General features: G+C 39.9%; 1 long non-coding RNA gene across 1 annotated transcript in view; it reads right to left on the bottom strand.

Annotated features, from left to right (window-relative positions):
• The window catches only part of LOC141056736 (uncharacterized), a 57751-nt gene that overhangs the window by 6268 nt on the left and 26045 nt on the right, over window positions 1-25438 (bottom strand). The window lies entirely within an intron of this gene.

Genomic DNA, 25438 nt, shown 5'->3' with positions numbered 1-25438 from the left:
CAACCTTGCACTCCATTAGATAAGCCCTTAATAAAACCTCAATTGAAATTATCAACCCATAGGATAAAGATGTCATGCAGAAAAAGAGGAATACAGTGATTTAGAGTCCATGCTGCTCAAGGTTCAAGGTTCAAAGGTTCACACATAAAGTTAGAGCATGAATGCGGGTTTATTGTGTCAATGTGTTTCAAGGTTTTCAAACCTCTTCATCAGGACTAGGCCTCTTTCACACTTCAGTTTTTTTGCATCAGTTCAAATCCGCCAAAAAGTCAGAGAAGCGGATCCGTTCGCAACTGATGTGAACGGATGGCACAGGATCCGTTTTCAGACGGATCCTGAAAATGAGGAAATAAAGGAACTGCTGGCCGGGAAGGAGAGAGAGAGAGAGAGAGAGAGAGAGAGAGAGAGAGAGAGATTTTTTATTTTTTTTGTCCAGCACCCAGAAAGAAATTCGGGTTAAATTAGTGTCTGGAGGATCCGCCAGAGAAAAAAACGTTGCAAGCTCCGTTTTGAAATCTTTGACGATGGTGACGGACAGAAACTTTTGGCGGATCCTCAAAAAAAACGGATGCAACGGACAGCAAACCGTCACAATCCGCCATTAATGCAAGTCAATGGGGAAAAAAAACGGATCCTCAAAAGAAAATTGAGGATCCGTTTTTTTCAAAACCTGGCGGATTGTGACTGATTGTAAAAAACTGAAGTGTGAAAGAGGCCTAAACCACAATGATTAAAGGACAAAGGAGACGTAACAACGTGAAACTTTGGAATATTTTGTTTTTATAGGACACATTGCAGATGACACAAATCAAGTGTAATCTGGTATGATCCGTGAAGATCTATACGACAGGATCATTATTATATAGTGACTGTGAAAGCAGAGAAGAACTGACATCTGCTAATACTATAGGTTCAGAAATAGATGGGTTTTTTGCTTCACTCGTCCCCGACATGGCAATTTCATTTTTTGCCGTTGTGAAAAACACACAATTCTGACATTGTTTCAGTTGATGGGGCAGTGTGATGGTTTGTTTTTGTCAGGCAAAATTACATTTTCATTTATACTATTTAGGGATAGATATGACATTATAATACCTTTTACTGTATCTTTTGTGGCATTGTGGGACCAAAACCCCGCAATTTGCGCATTTTTTCATATTTTTCTGTTTACGGTGTTTACAGATCAGGTTACTTATTTTTATATTTTGATAGATTGAACTGTTTTGGATGCGGTGATACTATACATTTTTACATATATTTTTTCATGGGGGGGAAATGGTAGGTGATTTGAACTTTTAATTTTTTTTATACTTTTTTTACTTTATTTGCTAGTTTGTTTATGCGACTAGAACCTGCAAATATCTGATCCGCAGGCTTGATTTCAGTGGAACTTTGTGATAGTAGACAAAGAGGCCTTCAGTAGTCCCCCAGCTGCCATAATAACCAATTGGCACCCCACAATCGCATCACAGAGGCCTCGATTAGTGCATAGAATGACATGCCCCATGCAATGTAATTGCTGCTGTCAGAGATTGACAGTAGAGTTGAGCGAATTTTTTCGGGTTCCCTCTTATTCGGCAAGCTATAGCACTTACCGAATAAGCTACAGAGGGAACCCGACTTCCTGGATCATGCCGGCTGCTCAGTTGATCAGCGCCGCACTGCATGTGTCACGGCTGTGTCACAGAGCATACATGGGGAGCCTGTTTGTTGACCTCTCCATGCATGTGCTGTGACTGTCACACAGCTGTGACACATGCAGTGCGGCGGCGATCAGCTGAGCAGCCGGCACAATCCAGGAAGTCGGGTTCCCGATGTAGCTTATTCAGTAAGCGCTATAGCTTGCCGAATAAGAGGGAACCAGAACAAATTCACTCAACTCTAATTGACAGTGGCATTTAACAGGGTAACAGCTGTGGGTTCTGATCCACCAGCGGTCAGATGCAGGTTATGGCTGTGACACACAGCTATTATCTGCCCAATCTGGATCGGGCACAGTCTGTGAGCCTGCTCCATACACCTGCTCCCAACTTGTATGGCAGATGTTGGTAAAGTGACAAAGAGTAACGAAACCTTTGATACTTTTTATATTTTGTGGTACTTTTTATACTTGATGTCTTATTAAAGCCTATGTTACTTATTGCATCTGTTCTCCACTCTTTGTTCGCTGCCACCAGGATCTGTGTGATCATAGAGCAGGGGAAACTGAGCAGATTGATTTATAGTACATTATAACCTGTGTTTTAATCCAATAAAACTGCGCATTTGGGGACTTTGTGTTCATTAGGCAGTCCTATCAGTGAATGACAACTATCTCTAGGTGTGCACTTATGCAAAGAAAGCTGTCAGTCACAGAAAAGACCGCCCACTGGACCCAAAATCCAAGTAAAATCAGACAAGTAAATGATTGTACCATAGGTTATACCGACTCTGCAATGCCACAAAATTCTCACTCTGCAATGCCACAATATTCTCACCCTGCAATTCTACAATATTCTCACCCTGCAACGCCACAATATTCTCACCCTGCAATTCCACAATATTCTCACCCTGCAATGCTATAATATTCTCACCCTGCAATGACACAATATTCTCACTCTGCAATGCCACAATATTCTCACCCTGCAATTCTACAATATTCTCACCCTGCAATGCCACAATATTCTCACCCTGCAATTCCACAATATTCTCACCCTGCAATGCTACAATATTCTCACCCTGCAATTCTACAATATTCTCACTCTGCAATGCCACAATATTCTCACCCTGCAATTCCACAATATTCTCACCCTGCAATGCTATAATATTCTAACCCTGCAATGACACAATATTCTCACTCTGCAATGCCACAATATTCTCACCCTGCAATTCTACAATATTCTCACCCTGCAATGCCACAATATTCTCACCCTGCAATTCCACAATATTCTCACCCTGCAATGCTACAATATTCTCACCCTGCAATGACACAATATTCTCACTCTGCAATGCCACAATATTATCACCCTGCAATGACACAATATTCTCACTCTGCAATGCCACAATATTCTCACCCTGCAATGCCACAATATACTCACCCTGCAATGCCACAATATTCTCACCCTGCAATGCTATAATATTCTCACTCTGCAATGCTACAATATTCTCACTCTGCAATGCCACGATATTCTCACCCTGCAATGCCATAATATTCTCACCCTGCAATGCTATAATATTCTCATTCTGAATTGCTACAATATTCTTACCCTGCAATGACACAATATTCTCACCCTGCAATGTCACAATATTCTCACCCTGCAATGCCACAACATTCTCACCCTGCAATGCCACAATATTCTCACTTTGCACTGCTACAATATTCTTACTCTGCAATGCTACAATATTATCACACTGCAATACCACAATATTCTCACCCTGCAATGACACAATATTCTCACCCTGCAATGACACAATATTCTCACTCTGCAAAGCTACAATATTCTCACCCTGCAATGCTATAATATTCTCACTCTGCAAAGCTACAATATTCTCACCCTGCAAAGCTACAATATTCTCACCCTGCAAAGCTACAATATTATCACCCTGCAATGACACAATATTCTCACCCTGCAATGCTACAATATTCTCACCCTGCAATGACACACTATTCTCACTCTGCAATGCTACAATATTCTCACCCTGCAATGACACAATATTCTCACCCTGCAATGACACAATATTCTCACTCTGCAAAGCTACAATATTCTCACCCTGCAAAGCTACAATATTATCACCCTGCAATGCTACAATATTCTCACCGTGCAATGCTACAATATTCTTACTCTGCAATGCTACAATATTCTCACTCTGCATTGCTACGATATTCTCACCCTGCAATGCTACAATATTCTCACCCTGCAATGACACAATATTCTCACTCTGCAATGCTACAATATTATCACCCTACAATGCTACAATATTCTCACTCTGCATTGCTACAATTTTCACACCCTGCAATGCTACAATATTATCACTCTGCAATGCCACAATATTCCCACTCTGCCTTGCTACAATATTCTTACTCTGCAATGCTACAATATTCTCATGCTGCAATGCTACAATATTCTCACCCTGCAATGACACAATATCCTAACTCTGCAATGCCACAATAGTCTCACTCTGCATTGCTACAATATTATCACTCTGCAATGCCACAATATTCTCACCCTGAAATGCTACAATATTCTCACTCTGCAATGCTACAATATTATCTCCCTGCAATGCTACAATATTCTTACTCTGCAATGCTACAATATTATCACACTGCAATGCCACAATATTCTCACCCTGCAATGCTACAATATTCTCACCCTGCAATGCTACAATATTCTCACACTGCAATGACACAATATTCTCACCCTGCAATGCTACAATATTCTCACCCTGCAATGACACAATATTCTCACCGTGCAATGCTATAATATTCTCACCCTGCAATGCTACAATATTCTCACCGTGAAATGCTACAATATTCTCACCCTGCAATGCTACAATATTCTCACTCTGCATTGCTACGATATTCTCACCCTGCAATGCTACAATATTCTCACTCTGCAATGCCACAATATTCTCACTCTGCAATGCTACAATATTCTCACCCTACAATGCTACAATATTCTCACTCTGCAATGCCACAATATTCTCACCCTGCAATGACACAATATTCTCACTCTGCAATGCTACACTATTCTTACCCTGCAATGCTATAATATTCTCACCCTGCAATGCTACAATATTCTTACCCTGCAATGCTACAATATTCTCACTCGGCAATGCCACAATATTCTCACCCTGCAATGCCACAATATTCTCACCCTGCAATGCCACAATATTCTCACCCTGCAATGCTATAATATTCTTACTCTGCAATGCTACAATATTCTCACCCTGCAATGCCACAATATTCTCACCCTGCAATGCTATAATATTCGCACTCTGCAATGCCACAATATTCTCACCCTGCAATGCCACAATATTCTCACCCTGCAATGCCACAATATTCTCACCCTGCAATGCTATAATATTCTTACTCTGCAATGCTACAATATTCTCACCCTGCAATGCCACAATATTCTCACCCTGCATTGCTACAATCTTCTTACTCTGCATTGCTATAATATTCTCACTCTGCAATGCCACAGTATTCTCACCCTGCAATGCCACAAAATTCTCACCCTGCAATGCTATAATATTCTTACTCTGCAATGCTACAATATTCTCACCCTGCAATGCCACAATATTGTCACCCTGCAATGCTACAATCTTCTTACTCTGCATTGCTATAATATTCTCACTCTGCAATTCCACAGTATTCTCACCCTGCAATGGCACAAAATTCTCACCCTGCAATGCTACACTATTCTTACCCTGCAATGCTATAATATTCTCACCATGCAATGCCACGATATTCTCACTCGCAATGCCACAATATTCTCACCCTTCCAAGCTACAATATTATCACCCTGCAATGACACAATATTCTCACTCTGCAATGCCACAATATTCTCACTCTGCAATGCTACAATATTCTCACCCTACAATGCTACAATATTCTCACTCTGCAAAGCCACAATATTCTCACCCTGCAATGCCACAATATTCTCACCCTGCAATGCCACAATATTCTCATCCTGCAATGCTACACTATTCTCACCCTGCAATGCTATAATATTCTCACCCTGCAATGCTACAATATTCTCACCCTGCAATGCTATAATATTCTCACTCTGCAATGATACAATATTCTCACTCTGCAATGCCACAATATTCTCACCCTGCAATGCCATAATATTCTCACCCTGCAATGCTACAATATTCTCACTCTGCAATGCCACAATATTCTCACCCTGCAATGCCACAATATTCTCACCCTGCAATGCTACACTATTCTCACCCTGCAATGCTATAATATTCTCACCCTGCAATGCTACAATATTCTCACCCTGCAATGCTATAATATTCTCACTCTGCAATGCTACAATATTCTCACTCTGCAATGCCACAATATTCTCACCCTGCAATGCCATAATATTCTCACACTGCAATGCTATATAATTCTCATTCTGCATTGCTACAATATTCTTACCCTGCAATGACATAATATTCTCACCCTGCAATGTCACAATATTCTCACCCTGCAATGCCACAACATTCTCACCCTGCAATGCCACAATATTCTCACTTTGCACTGCTACAATATTCTTACTCTGCAATGCTACAATATTATCACACTGCAATGCCACAATATTCTCACCCTGCAATGACACAATATTCTCACTCTGCAAAGCTACAATATTCTCACCCTGCAAAGCTACAATATTATCACCCTGCAATGACAAAATATTCTCACCCTGCAATGACACAATATTCTCACTCTGCAAAGCTACAATATTCTCACCCTGCAAAGCTACAATATTATCACCCTGCAATGACACAATATTCTCACCCTGCAATGCTACAATATTCTCACCCTGCAATGACACAATATTCTCACCCTGCAATGCTACAATATTATCACACTGCAATGCCACAATATTCTCACCCTGCAATGACACAATATTCTCACCCTGCAATGACACAATATTCTCACCCTGCAAAGCTACAATATTATCACCCTGCAATGACAAAATATTCTCACCCTGCAATGACACAATATTCTCACTCTGCAAAGCTACAATATTCTCACCCTGCAAAGCTACAATATTATCACCCTGCAATGACACAATATTCTCACGCTGCAATGCTACAATATTCTCACCCTGCAATGCTACAATATTCTCACCCTGCAATTTTACAATATTCTCACCCTGCAATGACACAATATTCTCACTCTGCAATGCTACAATATTCTCACCCTGCAATGACAAAATATTCTCACCCTGCAATGACACAATATTCTCACTCTGCAAAGCTACAATATTATCACCCTGCAATGCTACAATATTCTCACCCTGCAATGACACAATATTCTCACTCTGCAATGCTACAATATTCTCACCCTGCAATGACACAATATTCTCACCCTGCAATGACACAATATTCTCACCCTGCAAAGCTACAATATTATCACCCTGCAATGCTACAATATTCTCACCCTGCAATGCTACAATATTCTTACTCTGCAATGCTACAATATTCTCACTCTGCATTGCTACGATATTCTCACCCTGCAATGCTACAATATTCTCACCCTGCAATGACACAATATTCTCACTCTGCAATGCTACAATATTATCACCCTACAATGCTACAATATTCTCACTCTGCATTGCTACAATTTTCCCACCCTGCAATGCTACAATATTCTCACCCTGCAATGCTACAATATTATCACTCTGCAATGCCACAATATTCCCACTCTGCCTTGCTACAATATTCTTACTCTGCAATGCTACAATATTCTCACGCTGCAATGCTACAATATTCTCACCCTGCAATGACACAATATTCTCACCCTGCAATGTCACAATATTCTCACCCTGCAATGCCACAACATTCTCACCCTGCAATGCCACAATATTCTCACTTTGCACTGCTACAATATTCTTACTCTGCAATGCTACAATATTATCACACTGCAATACCACAATATTCTCACCCTGCAATGACACAATATTCTCACCCTGCAATGACACAATATTCTCACTCTGCAAAGCTACAATATTCTCACCCTGCAATGCTATAATATTCTCACTCTGCAAAGCTACAATATTCTCACCCTGCAAAGCTACAATATTCTCACCCTGCAAAGCTACAATATTATCACCCTGCAATGACACAATATTCTCACCCTGCAATGCTACAATATTCTCACCCTGCAATGACACAATATTCTCACCCTGCAATGACACAATATTCTCACTCTGCAAAGCTACAATATTCTCACCCTGCAAAGCTACAATATTATCACCCTGCAATGCTACAATATTCTCACCCTGCAATGCTACAATATTCTCACTCTGCAATGCTACAATATTCTCACTCTGCATTGCTACGATATTCTCACCCTGCAATGCTACAATATTCTCACCCTGCAATGACACAATATTCTCACTCTGCAATGCTACAATATTATCACCCTAAAATGCTACAATATTCTCACTCTGCATTGCTACAATTTTCACACCCTGCAATGCTACAATATTCTCACCCTGCAATGCTACAATATTATCACTCTGCAATGCCACAATATTCCCACTCTGCCTTGCTACAATATTCTTACTCTGCAATGCTACAATATTCTCATGCTGCAATGCTACAATATTCTCACCCTGCAATGACACAATATCCTAACTCTGCAATGCCACAATAGTCTCACTCTGCATTGCTACAATATTATCACTCTGCAATGCCACAATATTCTCACCCTGAAATGCTACAATATTCTCACTCTGCAATGCTACAATATTATCACCCTGCAATGCTACAATATTCTTACTCTGCAATGCTACAATATTATCACACTGCAATGCCACAATATTCTCACCCTGCAATGCTACAATATTCTCACCCTGCAATGCTACAATATTCTCACCCTGCAATGACACAATATTCTCACCCTGCAATGACACAATATTCTCACCCTGCAATGACACAATATTCTCACCGTGCAATGCTATAATATTCTCACCCTGCAATGCTACAATATTCTCACCGTGAAATGCTACAATATTCTCACCCTGCAATGCTACAATATTCTCACTCTGCATTGCTACGATATTCTCACCCTGCAATGCTACAATATTCTCACTCTGCAATGCCACAATATTCTCACTCTGCAATGCTACAATATTCTCACCCTACAATGCTACAATATTCTCACTCTGCAATGCCACAATATTCTCACCCTGCAATGACACAATATTCTCACTCTGCAATGCTACACTATTCTTACCCTGCAATGCTATAATATTCTCACCCTGCAATGCTACAATATTCTTACCCTGCAATGCTACAATATTCTCACTCTGCAATGCCACAATATTCTCACCCTGCAATGCCACAATATTCTCACCCTGCAATGCCACAATATTCTCACCCTGCAATGCTATAATATTCTTACTCTGCAATGCTACAATATTCTCACCCTGCAATGCCACAATATTCTCACCCTGCAATGCTATAACATTCGCACTCTGCAATGCCACAATATTCTCACCCTGCAATGCTACAATATTCTCACCCTGCAATGCTACAATATTCTCACACTGCAATGACACAATATTCTCACCCTGCAATGCTACAATATTCTCACCCTGCAATGACACAATATTCTCACCGTGCAATGCTATAATATTCTCACCCTGCAATGCTACAATATTCTCACCGTGAAATGCTACAATATTCTCACCCTGCAATGCTACAATATTCTCACTCTGCATTGCTACGATATTCTCACCCTGCAATGCTACAATATTCTCACTCTGCAATGCCACAATATTCTCACTCTGCAATGCTACAATATTCTCACCCTACAATGCCACAATATTCTCACTCTGCAATGCTACGATATTCTCACCCTACAATGCTACAATATTCTCACTCTGCAATGCCACAATATTCTCACCCTGCAATGACACAATATTCTCACTCTGCAATGCTACACTATTCTTACCCTGCAATGCTATAATATTCTCACCCTGCAATGCTACAATATTCTTACCCTGCAATGCTACAATATTCTCACTCTGCAATGCCACAATATTCTCACCCTGCAATGCCACAATATTCTCACCCTGCAATGCCACAATATTCTCACCCTGCAATGCTATAATATTCTTACTCTGCAATGCTACAATATTCTCACCCTGCAATGCCACAATATTCTCACCCTGCAATGCTATAATATTCGCACTCTGCAATGCCACAATATTCTCACCCTGCAATGCCACAATATTCTCACCCTGCAATGCCACAATATTCTCACCCTGCAATGCTATAATATTCTTACTCTGCAATGCTACAATATTCTCACCCTGCAATGCCACAATATTCTCACCCTGCATTGCTACAATCTTCTTACTCTGCATTGCTATAATGTTCTCACTCTGCAATGCCACAGTATTCTCACCCTGCAATGCCACAAAATTCTCACCCTGCAATGCTATAATATTCTTACTCTGCAATGCTACAATATTCTAACCCTGCAATGCCACAATATTGTCACCCTGCAATGCTACAATCTTCTTACTCTGCATTGCTATAATATTCTCACTCTGCAATGCCACAGTATTCTCACCCTGCAATGCCACAAAATTCTCACCCTGCAATGCTACACTATTCTTACCCTGCAATGCTATAATATTCTCACCATGCAATGCCACGATATTCTCACTCGCAATGCCACAATATTCTCACCCTTCCAAGCTACAATATTATCACCCTGCAATGACACAATATTCTCACTCTGCAATGCCACAATATTCTCACTCTGCAATGCTACAATATTCTCACCCTACAATGCTACAATATTCTCACTCTGCAATGCCACAATATTCTCACCCTGCAATGACACAATATTCTCACTCTGCAATGCTACACTATTCTTACCCTGCAATGCTATAATATTCTCACCCTGCAATGCTATAATATTCTCACTCTGCAATGCCACAATATTCTCACCCTGCAATGCCACAATATTCTCACCCTGCAATGCTACACTATTCTCACCCTGCAATGCTATAATATTCTCACCCTGCAATGCTACAATATTCTCACCCTGCAATGCTATAATATTCTCACTCTGCAATGCTACAATATTCTCACTCTGCAATGCCACAATATTCTCACCCTGCAATGCCATAATATTCTCACCCTGCAATGCTACAATATTCTCACTCTGCAATGCCACAATATTCTCACCCTGCAATGCCACAATATTCTCACCCTGCAATGCTACACTATTCTCACCCTGCAATGCTATAATATTCTCACCCTGCAATGCTACAATATTCTCACCCTGCAATGCTATAATATTCTCACTCTGCAATGCTACAATATTCTCACTCTGCAATGCCACAATATTCTCACCCTGCAATGCCATAATATTCTCACACTGCAATGCTATATAATTCTCATTCTGCATTGCTACAATATTCTTACCCTGCAATGACATAATATTCTCACCCTGCAATGTCACAATGTTCTCTCCCTGCAATGCCACAACATTCTCACCCTGCAATGCCACAATATTCTCACTTTGCACTGCTACAATATTCTTACTCTGCAATGCTACAATATTCTCACTCTGCAATGCCACAATATTCTCACCCTGCAATGACACAATATTCTCACTCTGCAATGCTACACTATTCTTACCCTGCAATGCTATAATATTCTCACCCTGCAATGCTACAATATTCTTACCCTGCAATGCTACAATATTCTCACTCTGCAATGCCACAATATTCTCACCCTGCAATGCCACAATATTCTCACCCTGCAATGCCACAATATTCTCACCCTGCAATGCTATAATATTCTTACTCTGCAATGCTACAATATTCTCACCCTGCAATGCCACAATATTCTCACCCTGCAATGCTATAATATTCGCACTCTGCAATGCCACAATATTCTCACCCTGCAATGCCACAATATTCTCACCCTGCAATGCCACAATATTCTCACCCTGCAATGCTATAATATTCTTACTCTGCAATGCTACAATATTCTCACCCTGCAATGCCACAATATTCTCACCCTGCATTGCTACAATCTTCTTACTCTGCATTGCTATAATGTTCTCACTCTGCAATGCCACAGTATTCTCACCCTGCAATGCCACAAAATTCTCACCCTGCAATGCTATAATATTCTTACTCTGCAATGCTACAATATTCTAACCCTGCAATGCCACAATATTGTCACCCTGCAATGCTACAATCTTCTTACTCTGCATTGCTATAATATTCTCACTCTGCAATGCCACAGTATTCTCACCCTGCAATGCCACAAAATTCTCACCCTGCAATGCTACACTATTCTTACCCTGCAATGCTATAATATTCTCACCATGCAATGCCACGATATTCTCACTCGCAATGCCACAATATTCTCACCCTTCCAAGCTACAATATTATCACCCTGCAATGACACAATATTCTCACTCTGCAATGCCACAATATTCTCACTCTGCAATGCTACAATATTCTCACCCTACAATGCTACAATATTCTCACTCTGCAATGCCACAATATTCTCACCCTGCAATGACACAATATTCTCACTCTGCAATGCTACACTATTCTTACCCTGCAATGCTATAATATTCTCACCCTGCAATGCTATAATATTCTCACTCTGCAATGCCACAATATTCTCACCCTGCAATGCCACAATATTCTCACCCTGCAATGCTACACTATTCTCACCCTGCAATGCTATAATATTCTCACCCTGCAATGCTACAATATTCTCACCCTGCAATGCTATAATATTCTCACTCTGCAATGCTACAATATTCTCACTCTGCAATGCCACAATATTCTCACCCTGCAATGCCATAATATTCTCACCCTGCAATGCTACAATATTCTCACTCTGCAATGCCACAATATTCTCACCCTGCAATGCCACAATATTCTCACCCTGCAATGCTACACTATTCTCACCCTGCAATGCTATAATATTCTCACCCTGCAATGCTACAATATTCTCACCCTGCAATGCTATAATATTCTCACTCTGCAATGCTACAATATTCTCACTCTGCAATGCCACAATATTCTCACCCTGCAATGCCATAATATTCTCACACTGCAATGCTATATAATTCTCATTCTGCATTGCTACAATATTCTTACCCTGCAATGACATAATATTCTCACCCTGCAATGTCACAATGTTCTCTCCCTGCAATGCCACAACATTCTCACCCTGCAATGCCACAATATTCTCACTTTGCACTGCTACAATATTCTTACTCTGCAATGCTACAATATTATCACACTGCAATGCCACAATATTCTCACCCTGCAATGACACAATATTCTCACTCTGCAAAGCTACAATATTCTCACCCTGCAAAGCTACAATATTATCACCCTGCAATGACAAAATATTCTCACCCTGCAATGACACAATATTCTCACTCTGCAAAGCTACAATATTCTCACCCTGCAAAGCTACAATATTATCACCCTGCAATGACACAATATTCTCACCCTGCAATGCTACAATATTATCACACTGCAATGCCACAATATTCTCACCCTGCAATGACACAATATTCTCACCCTGCAATGACACAATATTCTCACCCTGCAAAGCTACAATATTATCACCCTGCAATGACAAAATATTCTCACCCTGCAATGACACAATATTCTCACCCTGCAAAGCTACAATATTCTCACCCTGCAACGCTACAATATTATCACCCTGCAATGACACCATATTCTCACGCTGCAATGCTACAATATTCTCACCCTGCAATGCTACAATATTCTCACCCTGCAATTTTACAATATTCTCACCCTGCAATGACACAATATTCTCACTCTGCAATGCTACAATATTCTCACCCTGCAATGACACAATATTCTCACCCTGCAATGACTCAATATTCTCACTCTGCAAAGCTACAATATTATCACCCTGCAATGCTACAATATTCTCACCCTGCAATGACACAATATTCTCACTCTGCAATGCTACAATATTCTCACCCTGCAATGACACAATATTCTCACCCTGCAATGACACAATATTCTCACCCTGCAAAGCTACAATATTATCACCCTGCAATGCTACAATATTCTCACCCTGCAATGCTACAATATTCTTACTCTGCAATGCTACAATATTCTCACTCTGCATTGCTACGATATTCTCACCCTGCAATGCTACAATATTCTCACCCTGCAATGACACAATATTTTCACTCTGCAATGCTACAATATTATCACCCTACAATGCTACAATATTCTCACTCTGCATTGCTACAATTTTCCCACCCTGCAATGCTACAATATTCTCACCCTGCAATGCTACAATATTATCACTCTGCAATGCCACAATATTCCCACTCTGCCTTGCTACAATATTCTTACTCTGCAATGCTACAATATTCTCACGCTGCAATGCTACAATATTCTCACCCTGCAATGACACAATATCCTAACTCTGCAATGCCACAATAGTCTCACTCTGCATTGCTACAATATTCTCACCCTGCAATGACACAATATCCTAACTCTGCAATGCCACAATATTCTCACCCTGCAATGCCACAATATTCTTACCCTGCAATGCTATAATATTCTCACCCTGCAATGCTACAATATTCTTACCCTGCAATGCTATAATATTCTCACTCTGCAATGCCACAATATTCTCACCCTGCAATGCCACAATATTCTCACCCTGCAATGCCACAATATTCTCACCCTGCAATGCTATAATATTCTTACTCTGCAATTCTACAATATTCTCACCCTGCAATGCCACAATATTCTCACCCTGCAATAACACAATATTGTCACCCTGCAATGCTACAATCTTCTTACTCTGCATTGCTATAATATTCTCACTCTGCAATGCCACAATATTCTCACCCTGCAATGCCACAATAGTCTCACCCTGCAATGCTATAATATTCTTACTCTGCAATTCTACAATATTCTCACCCTGCAATGCCACAATATTCTAACCCTGCAATAACACAATATTGTCACCCTGCAATGCTACAATCTTCTTACTCTGCATTGCTATGATATTCTCACTCTGCAATGCCACAATATTCTCACCCTGCAATGCCACAATATTCTCACCCTGCAATGCTACACTATTCTCACCCTGCAATGCTATAATATTCTCACCCTGCAATGCTACAATATTCTTACCCTGCAATGCTACAATATTCTCACCCTGCAATGCTACAATATTCTCACCCTGCAATGCTACAATATTCTCACCCTGCAATTTTACAATATTCTCACCCTGCAATGGTACAATATTCTCACTCTGCAATGCTACAATATTCTCACCCTGCAATGTACAATATGTTATAATAATTGTAATAAAGTTTTCTTTTATGTGCATGTATATATATTTATATATATATATATATCTATATACATATGTGTATGTGTGTGAGTATATATATATATATATCCACAGTATATAAATGATTGTATGTATGCCATTAGTATGCCTAGTCACTCTTTTCAGCTGATGTAATATGAAGACATGGGTGTAATGCTTGGCTTGCAAACCTTATCTAACGTACAAAATAAAAGTCATATCTATGCTTCTCTGGTAACGTAGATAAAGATTGCTAACAGCTAAGCATATTGTAAGTACTATTTTTGCAAACGAAGTATGTTTCAATACCCTCCTCTTGTATTATTTAAACTCTAAGAATATGTATGAGGGCAGACAGAGGACGGCCCACACCTGGTGTGGTCGTCCTTCTCTCTCTCTCCATGCTGGCATGACCAATAAAGAAACATCTCACTTATTCAGGTGTGGACGATTTCTAATTGGAAGACTAAAACTCCACTGACATTTGGTGCGTTGGCCGACAAATCCAACACCTTTCCCTCACCGGTGAGTACTGTAAACCGTGCACGGGGGAGTCTGGGACTCCTTAAGTAAGTCCTCCTCCTTGACATTAGGCGTCAACAGGGGCATTATCATTTATCCCGGTCTGAGGGAAAGTGACAGATTTCGCATAGACTAAGGATCTTTGGGAATCGTCTGTATCTGAATACAGGTAAGAACATTTAATCATTTTCATTATATTGGGTAACCTTGTTAATCCATTATGAATGTTATTCTTGGAATTGAATGGGAACTGTGATTGTAGACTTTTCCATTTGGGGTTTGTGAGAGGCTCCTGTAAGTTGGAAGTTTACATGCAATTGGAGTTTTAATAACTCCCGTAAGTAGCTAAGCTACATAGGAATGGGGTTTGTTTGTTCTTGTAAAATATTCCATAGAATAATAATAATATTTATGTTTTTTAATTTTTAATTTAATTTTATCTTATGACTGTTATTCTAGGAATTGAATGGGAACTGTGATTGTGAACTTTTCCAATTGGGGTTTGTGAGAGGCTCCTGTAAGTTGGAGGTTTACATGCAATTGGAGTTTTAATAACTCCTGTAAGTTGCTAAGCTCCAAGGGAATGGGGTTTGTTGTACTTGTAAAATTTTACAAAGAATAATAGTAATCTTTATTTTTTTATTTTTTTTTGAATGGCATGAATGTTATTTTAGGAATTGAATAGGGAACTTGTGGACTTTTCCAATTGGGGTTTGTGAGAGGCTCCTGTAAGTTGGAGGTTTACATGCAATTGGAGTTATAATAACTCCTGTAAGTTGCGAAGCTCCATAGGAATGGGGTTTGTTGTTTGTTCTTTTAAGATATACCGGTGAATAACAGTAATCTTTATTTTTTTATTTTTTTTTATTTTTGAATGGGTACAAAGCCAGTGTGAGAAGGCTACTGTGGAATAAAAAACTCCGTGCACACGTTAAATTGATCTAGATGGGAGACTCGAGGGAGATTCTCATCGGATTAAGGAATCCGCTGGATTATCCTAAAATAGAACCCAGTATAAGATGAATTTTTGCCGGTATTCTGTTTTGTCTTCTGTACTTTGTTGAATATTGTTTCCTGTTAAGTGTGCTCTTTTGTCTGTCTTTTAAACTTATAGAACTAAAACACCATAAATATATGTTTTATATTACACATGAGACTCCTTGAATGTTATCTTGAGTGAATGTATGAGGATTTAAATATAAAATCCTGAATGTAAATAAGGGAGTCGAGTAGGCGTGGTTAACAGACATCTGTGGACTGGAGACAAATCATAGGTTATTATAGTGGTATAAATCACCTAGGTACACGCCACCTGATCCCCATAGAGAATATTCAATGTAGTTTTGTTATATGTTTTTCTTTTAATAACACAGAGTGACTGAACCCTCCTCATTTAAAAAGTGGACACAAAGTCAGATTTGTGGAGGTCAAATGGGACCTTATCACGATCACTGAGGAGTTAGTAGAGTCTGCGCCGGTGGTGCTCTAAATACCTGATTTTAAGAACGGGAATGTCTCTGGATATAAAGAGGCGGTATCATTGGCAATTCAGGTCTAGGAGTACGAGGGAACTTTACTCTCCTGTCTTATATGTTCTTGTCTGATAATACATGTCTCTGTGTACGTGTGTATGTCCAGTCCCTAACTGTGGAAGTTGTTGTACCTTGTGTGTTTGCACTGTGACGCTAGTTAGAAGTCCATGTGAGCATATTTATCTCGTTCATATCAGTGACCACATTTATCATCGTGACCCCATTCCTTGGGGACCTTTCATGCTTGTTGCACTGTGTTGTCACACTAGCCCCTTACAGGTCTTCATTGGATGGAGGTGGCAGGATATAGAGATACAAGCTGGTAAATACCTAGGGCATAGTGTAATCAGTGAGGATTATTTAGATCCTGGATATTAGTAACAGTAATTGTATTGTTGCTATTGGTTTTTTATCTTCTTGTTGACATATGAATTTCACTGATATTTGTCAAGATTTTTTGCAAGTGGGTAGAAATCCATTGTGCTCCAGGATTTATATTGTATAGTCCTCATCTTGTTGGTCTTCTTGTGTTTAAGAATTTTATGTAACATCCTTATGGGACTTTGTCCCATATAGATATATATTTTTTAAGATCTTGTCCTCATTGTAAGGCAGAATTGTTATTGACCATTTCATCTGAAGGCTGGAAAGTTATTAAGATTGTACCAAGAAGGTATCCCTGGAATGAAACCGAATATGGTCCTTTTTTATCAGGTACCCAGAGAAAACAGTCTTCAGATCAAATGTGCAATGTGTCCTTATTGGTAACTTATAGGCCTAACTCTTATTTAATATAACAAATAGAGAGTACAAATTGTAGATCGCTGACAATGTCTTTTTAATCTTGAAAAACTAGGAGTAGGCACCACCCAGAGCAAACAGTCCTGAGGTGGGTAGATAAGCTGTGAGCATGAGGATTGTTTTGGAATGTGGTTGTGGTTTTGAGATAAGAAGGGGCCACTAGGAGACCCTGAATGTGTCCCTTGACAGATGGGTTGTATTTTATGATAAGCTTAGTTTCATAAAATGTGAAAATTTGGTACAAGAAAGGTGTAATGAGAGGAAATATTTAATTTGGCTAAAGTAGAAATACATTTATAAAAACACTGTATTTCCAGAAGTAACTCTCCTTGTGGGAAGCCATGAGGTCACTTTTCTTGTTGATTCAGGAGCCACTAGAACCTTAGTACATCCTGAAGAGATACCTACTATTGGACTGTCTGCTGCCTGCATAATGGTAAAAGGAGCAAGTGGTAAGACCCACAGAGAACCATTGTCTACGCCTGTGGAGACACCAGGCCCTCAGCACAGGTAAAAGTGCAATTACACAAATTATAATATCAATTGTGTGGGAGGGATATGATGCAAGCCGTGAGCCTGGGAATAATTCCTACTGCTGCAGGACTATAGGTAAAATCCATGGCTGAGACAATGGTGCTCCAGGGGTATGGGGAATCTAGATATTATTACAGTCTAGATCTAATAACTGCAGGACCATCCTTTATTACTGAGTCCTTCATCAAGGAAGCAATAGATAAAGGTATACAAATGTAGATATTCACACACTTGAAAAACTACACTGCTCCATGTACTACAGGTATTTTAGGGGTCCTGATGTAAAATCTGAGAATTTTCATGCTCTAGATTGTTCTTTGCACACCATATACTGGAATTATAAAGGGAACTGTGCCATCAGTTGTAAACTGTCAGAACAAATTAAATTGTTTTTGATTTTTAGAGGTTCTGTGCCACATGTTTCCCTCTCCAGATGTAAAGGTAGATCATGGAAATTCCTTGATGATTTTGTTGGAGTGTAAGGAAAGTAACAATGGGAGGTTTTTGGTGATGCCTTATTTTACAATGCCAGACTGTAGGCATATTCACAAGTACTAAAGTGGAACACCATTTCTAAACCCAGTGTCCACCTGCAGCGAGGCGGGGGAACGAGTGAGAAATGCTTATCCTTTCCTAGAATTAGAGGAAGAATTGACCACATACCCAGGATCTTTGTGGTCCACATGACCTGCAGATGTGGGATTGATAAAAAAGGTGATTATGCCCTGTCCAGCTCACATTTAACACAACCTTGTTTCCAGTAGGGAGTGCGCCCCCATCTGTAAACGAGGCTGTGATTCCAAAAGCCCCCACAGTGCCAGACCCTCATACTCTGCTGAATGACTGGAGGCCGGAAAATAAGGTCTTTACAGTGATAGATATCAGTAATGTCTTCTTCAGCATCCTGGTACATCCAGATAGCCAGGTTTGGTTTGTATTCACATATAAGGGGAGCAGGTATACATTCACCAGAAACCCACAAGGCTACTGTGAATCACCTACTATTGTTTTCCAGGTAAAATCAGCTAACCTACAGTTGTGGCCAAAAGTATTAACACCCCTGCAATTCTGTCAGATAATACTCAGTTTGTTCCTGAAAATTATTGCAAACACAAATTCTCTGGTATTATTATCTTCATTTAATTTGTCTTAAATGAAAAAACACAAAAAGAATTGTCCTAAAGCCAAATTGGATATAATTCCACACCAAACATAAAAAAGAGGGTGGACAAAAGTATTGGCACTGTTTGAAAAATCATGTGATGCTTCTCTAATTTGTGTAATTAACAGCACCTGTAACTTACCTGTGGCACCTAACAGGTGTTGGCAATAACTAAATCACACTTGCAGCCAGTTGACATGGATTAAAGTTGACTCAACCTCTGTCCTGTGTCCTTGTGTGTACCACATTGAGCATGGAGAAAAGAAAGAAGACCAAAGAACTGTCTGAGGACTTGAGAAACCAAATGGTGAGGAAGCATGAGCAATCTCAAGGCTACAAGTCCATCTCCAAAGACCTGAATGTTCCTGTGTCTACACAGAGTCATCAAGAAGTTTAAAGCCCATGGCACTGTGGCTAACCTCCCTAGATGTGGACGGAAAAGAAAAATTGACAAGAGATTTCAACGCAAGATTGTGCGGATGTTGGATAAAGAACCTCGACTAACATCCAAACAAGTTCAAGCTGCCCTGCAGTCCGAGGCTACAATGGTGTCAGCCCGTACTATCCATCGGCATCTGAATGAAAAGGGACTGTATGGTAGGAGACCCAGGAAGACCCCACTTCTTACCCCGAGACATAAAAAAGCCAGGCTGGAGTTTGCCAAAACTTACCTGAAAAAGCCTCAAACGTTTTGGAAGAATGTTCTCTGGTCAGATGAGACAAAAGAAGAGCTTTTTGGGCAAAGGCATCAACATAGAGTTTACAGGAGAAAAAAAAGGCATTCAAAGAAAAGAATACGGTCCCTACAGTCAAACATGGCGGAGGTTCCCTGATGTTTTGGGGTTGCTTTGCTGCCTCTGGCACTGGATTGCTTGACCGTGTGCATGGCATTATGAAGTCTGAAGACTACCAACAAATTTTGCAGCATAATGTAGGGCCCAGTGTGAGAAAGCTGGGTCTCCCTCAGAGGTCATGGGTCTTCCAGCAGGTCAATGACCCAAAACACACTTCAAAAAGCACTAGAAAATGGTTTGAGAGAAAGCACTGGAGACTTCTAAGGTGGCCAGCAATGAGTCCAGACCTGAATCCCATAGAACATCTGTGGAGAGATCTAAAAATGGCAGTTTGGATAAGGCACCCTTCAAATATCAGGGACCTGGAGCAGAAGAATGGTCTAAAATTCCAGCAGAGCATTGTAAGAAACTCATTCATGGTTACCGAAAGCAGTTGGCCACAGTTATTTTGGCTAAAGGTTGTGCAACCAATTATTAGGCTGAGGGTGCCAATACTTTTGTCTTGCCCATTTTTAGAGTTTTGTGTGAAATGATCAATGTTTTGCTTTTTGCTTCATTCTCTTTTGTGTTTTTTCATTTAAGACAAATTAAATGATGATAATAATACCAAAGAATTTGTGTTTGCAGTCATTTTCAGGAAGAAACTGAGTATTATCTGACAGAATTGCAGGGGTGTCAATACTTTTGGCCACCACTGTAGCTCAATGTGAGTCACCAGAAGGTACAAAGATATACATCTTTCCTGTATCAGAAGGTAGCCAGATACTCTTATATGTGGATAACATGCTATTGGCATTCAAAAAAAAAATTGGTAACCAAAGGGGTTATCTTTAAAGATGACCAATATGTATAAACTGCCCAGTAACCTCCTAAGATATGTCACAGTATTGAGCCATGGCATAAGCTATGTCTCAACAGGAGGGATGGTAGAGATCGTATCTTACGTATTTATGACGTATAGCTTTACTACCTATTAAAATTTTTTGTTTAATCTGCATTACTTGTGCAAAAAATAGTTCCTAAAGGAATCTGAGACCAAAGAGAGGACAATGTCCTCACCCTGAATACTTATTCCAACACATTTGTATGGATTTTATTGAACAAGTGTGAGGGAAAAAGTACGGCCTTGTTATTATGGATGCTTTGGTGGATTGAAGCTGTCCACCCTGATGCATTAATGGTACCGAAGGTCCTTCTAAAGGAAATCATACCCAGATTTGGGGTTCCAGAAAATATATAGTAAACTAAGTAATGTTATTATTACCTAAACATTGTCAATTGAGTTGGGAAACCACTGTGCCTGTCATCCTCAGTCAGCCGGACTGGTTGAAAGACACAGTGGGATCTTGAAAAATAGGTTGACAAAGACCATGCAGGAAACAGGAAAAATTGGTTGCACTGTCTCCTATTGGTTGCACTAAATACAGTCATATGTTAAAGTTTGGGCACCCCTATTAATGTTAACCTTTTTTCTTCATAACAATTTTGGTTTTTGCAACAGCTATTTCAGTTTCATATATCTAATAACTGATTGACTCAGTTATATTTCTGGATTCAAATGAGGTCTTTTGTACTAACAGAAAATGTGCAATCTTCATTTAAACAAAATTTGACAGGTGCAAAAGTATGGGCACCTCAACATAAAAGTGACATTAATATTTCGTAAATCCTCCTTTTGCAAAAATAACAGCCTCTAGTCGCTTCCTGTAGCTATTAATGAGTTCCTGGATCCTGGATGAAGGTATTTGTGACCATTCCTGTTTACAAAAGAATTCGAGTTTAGTTAAGTTTGATGGTCGCCGATTATGGACAGCCCGCTTCAAATCATCCCACAGATGTTCAATGATATTCAGGTCTGGGGACTGGGATGGCCATTCCAGAACATTGTAATTGCTCCTCTGCATGAATGCCTGAGTAGATTTGGAGCAGTGTTTTGGATTATTGTCTTGCTGAAATATCCATCCCCTGCGTAACTTCCACTTCGTCACTGATTCTTGCACATTATTGTCAAGAATCTGCTGATACTGAGTTGAATCCATGCAACCCTCAACTTTAACAAGATTCCTGGTGCCGGCATTGGCCACACAGCCCCAAAGCATGATGGAACCTCCACCAAATTTTACTGTGGGTAGCAAGTGTTTTTCTTGGAATGCTGTGTTTTTTAGCCTCCATGCATAGCGCCTTTTTGTATGACCAAACAACTCAATCTTTGTTTCATCAGTCCACAGGACCTTCTTCCAAAATGTAACTGGCTTGTCCAAATGTGCTTTTGCATACCTCAGGCGACTCTGTTTGTGGCGTGCTTGCAGAAACGGCTTCTTTCGCATCACTCTCCCATACAGCTTCTCCTTGTGCAAAGCGTGCTGTATTGTTGACCGATGCACAGTGACACCATCTGCAGCAAGATGATGCTGCAGGTCTTTGGAGGTGGTCTGTGGATTGTCCTTGACTGTTCTCACCATTCTTCTTCTCTGCCTTTCTGATATTTTTCTTTGCCTGCCACTTCTGGGCTTAGCAAGAACTGTACCTGTGTTCTTCCATTTCCTTACTATGTTCCTCACAGTGGAAACTGACAGATTAAATCTCTGAGACAACTTTTTGTATCCTTCCCCTGAAAAGCTATGTTGAATAATCTTTGTTTTCAGATCATTTGAGAGTTGTTTTGAGGAGCCCATGATGCCACTCTTCATAGGAGAATCAAATAGGAGAACTACTTGCAAGTGGCCACCTTAAATACCTTTTCTCATGATTTGATACACCTGGCTATGAAGTTCAAAACTCAATGAGGTTACAAAACCAATTTAGTGCTTCAGGAAGTCAGTAAAAAGTAGTTAGGAGTGTTCAAATCAAGAAAATGATAAGGGTGCCCATACTTTTGCACCGGTCAAATTTTTTTTAAATGCAGATTGCACATTTTCTGTTAGTACAAAAGACCTCATTTGAATCCAGAAATATAACTGAGTCCATCAGTTATTAGATATATGAAACTGAAATAGCTGTTGCAAAAACCAAAATTGTTATAAAGAAAAAGGTTAACATTAATAGGGGTGCCCAAACGTTAACATATGACTGTATAAGCTTTATGGCTACATAGATTTTAAAGCCTGATTCTCCATTGGGAAAAAGGAGATCCCCTTACACAAATAAGAATAATTGTAATCAGCTACTGAGAACTTTTAAAAAACCCTAAGATGAGGGTTCAAAAGTTAGAAGAGCTGATATATCAGCAACAGACCCAATAGGACATTTCTACATAAAAGTTCAGAATAATACCAAACCAAGACCCAAGACAGGTATGCCAGAGAGAACCATAACAGAGTCCATAGGGCTCATAGTTAGATTGTCTAACCTAAATTATGAAGATAAACTATCTCTAGAGAGAGGCTGTGAGAAGAAAGAATGGTTAGAATGGCTTAAATACACTGCAAAAAGGTTTAAAACAAAATTAAGTTGTATAGTAAAACTTATGTCTCCTCAGAAAGGGAAGGAAAATGTAAAATGTTATCATTTTTATATCCTCCACTTGAGAAACCGGATATCCCACCACAGGTGATTGTTAATCCTTGTAACTATACTTGTTTTAGTCTTCCAGGGCATGGGCACGACTTCGGAGAGCTCCAAGGCGACTCTTGTAGAGAATGGATCATTGTCTCCCACAGGGCCAAGTACTCAGCCATATGGTCAGACTACACTACCCTGAGAGCAGATATATGGTGGTTATGCGGTGATAAAAGCATAAGAGCCAGACTACTACATGGTTCCCGAAGGGATTGTGCGGTGGTCCAGCTAATCATGCTGTTCCACCTGTTGTCAACAGGGATATGGCCAAAGGTACGTAGTGGGAAGAGACAGAAGTGTGAAGCTCTGCAAGGATCCTTCCATTCTAGTATCTACATAGATGCCATTGGAGTTCCCAGGGGAGTGACCAACGAGTACAAGGCTAGGAACCAGGTAGCAGCCGGGTGGGAATCCATAATTTGGTGGGTGATTATAAAAATGAATGTAGATTGGATAAATTACTTATACTATAACCAGCAGAGATTTGCTAATTATACCCGAGATGCAGTTAAAGGGATAGCTGAGCAATTAGGACCAACTCCTCTTATGGCTTGGTAGAATAGGATGGCATTAGACAAGCTCTTAGCAGAAAAGGGAGGTGTATATAAAATGTTTGGTGGATTTTGTTGCACCCTTTATCCCTAATACAGATCCTGTTGGGAGAATCTCCAAAGCTCTCGATATAAGGATTGCTAACAGCTAAGCATATTGTAAGTACTATTTTTGCAAATAAAGTATGTTTCAATACCCTCCTCTTGTATTATTTAAACTCTAAGAATATGTATGAGGGCAGACAGAGGACGGCCCACACCTGGTGTGGTCGTCATTCTCTCTCTCCATGCCTGCATGACCAATAAAGAAACATCTTACTTATTCAGGTCTGGACGATTTCTAATTGCAAGACTAAAACTCCACTGACATTATATTATCACCCTGAAATGCTACAATACTCCTACTCTGCAATGCCGCAATATTTTCACCCTGCAATGCTGCAATATTCTAATATTCTCACACTGAAAATAATGACCAATATTAGTTGAAATACTTAAGTGTCCATTGTGTTAAATTTGTCTTTAAAACTATTGTTTGTGCCACTCTTCTCAATGACTCTCTTTTTTTAACATTAGGTTTTGAACACAGATATGGATGCTTATTAGTAGAAATAGGCTGACAACCCCAAAATAATTGTAACCTTAAAATTATACCTGCCCTGTCAAAAAGCCTATGTAAGCCAAATAAATTATCTTGACAATTTACAGGATTGACTTTTTTAGTAGCTTTAACCATTGTGCTGCCTAGGCCCGGATTGGTAACTTACCCAACCGGGCATTTTCCCACTGGGCCGCTATTTATCATCCAGTTATGGGCCACTGACTGGCGGTGCTCGCTCCTCTGGCCGCTTGCCAGATAATGTGGCGACCACCGGCCTCTTTTTTCCTGCCACCGGCCCTTTAAATTTGCTGGCACGGTGG

The sequence above is a fragment of the Dendrobates tinctorius genome, unplaced genomic scaffold, assembly GCF_039654945.1.
Source record: "Dendrobates tinctorius isolate UK_male_01 unplaced genomic scaffold, ASM3965494v1 ptg000199l, whole genome shotgun sequence".
Lineage (NCBI taxonomy): Eukaryota > Metazoa > Chordata > Amphibia > Anura > Dendrobatidae > Dendrobates > Dendrobates tinctorius.
The sequence above is the reverse complement of the archived record's forward strand: the minus strand, read 5'-3'. Positions and strand labels throughout refer to the sequence as shown.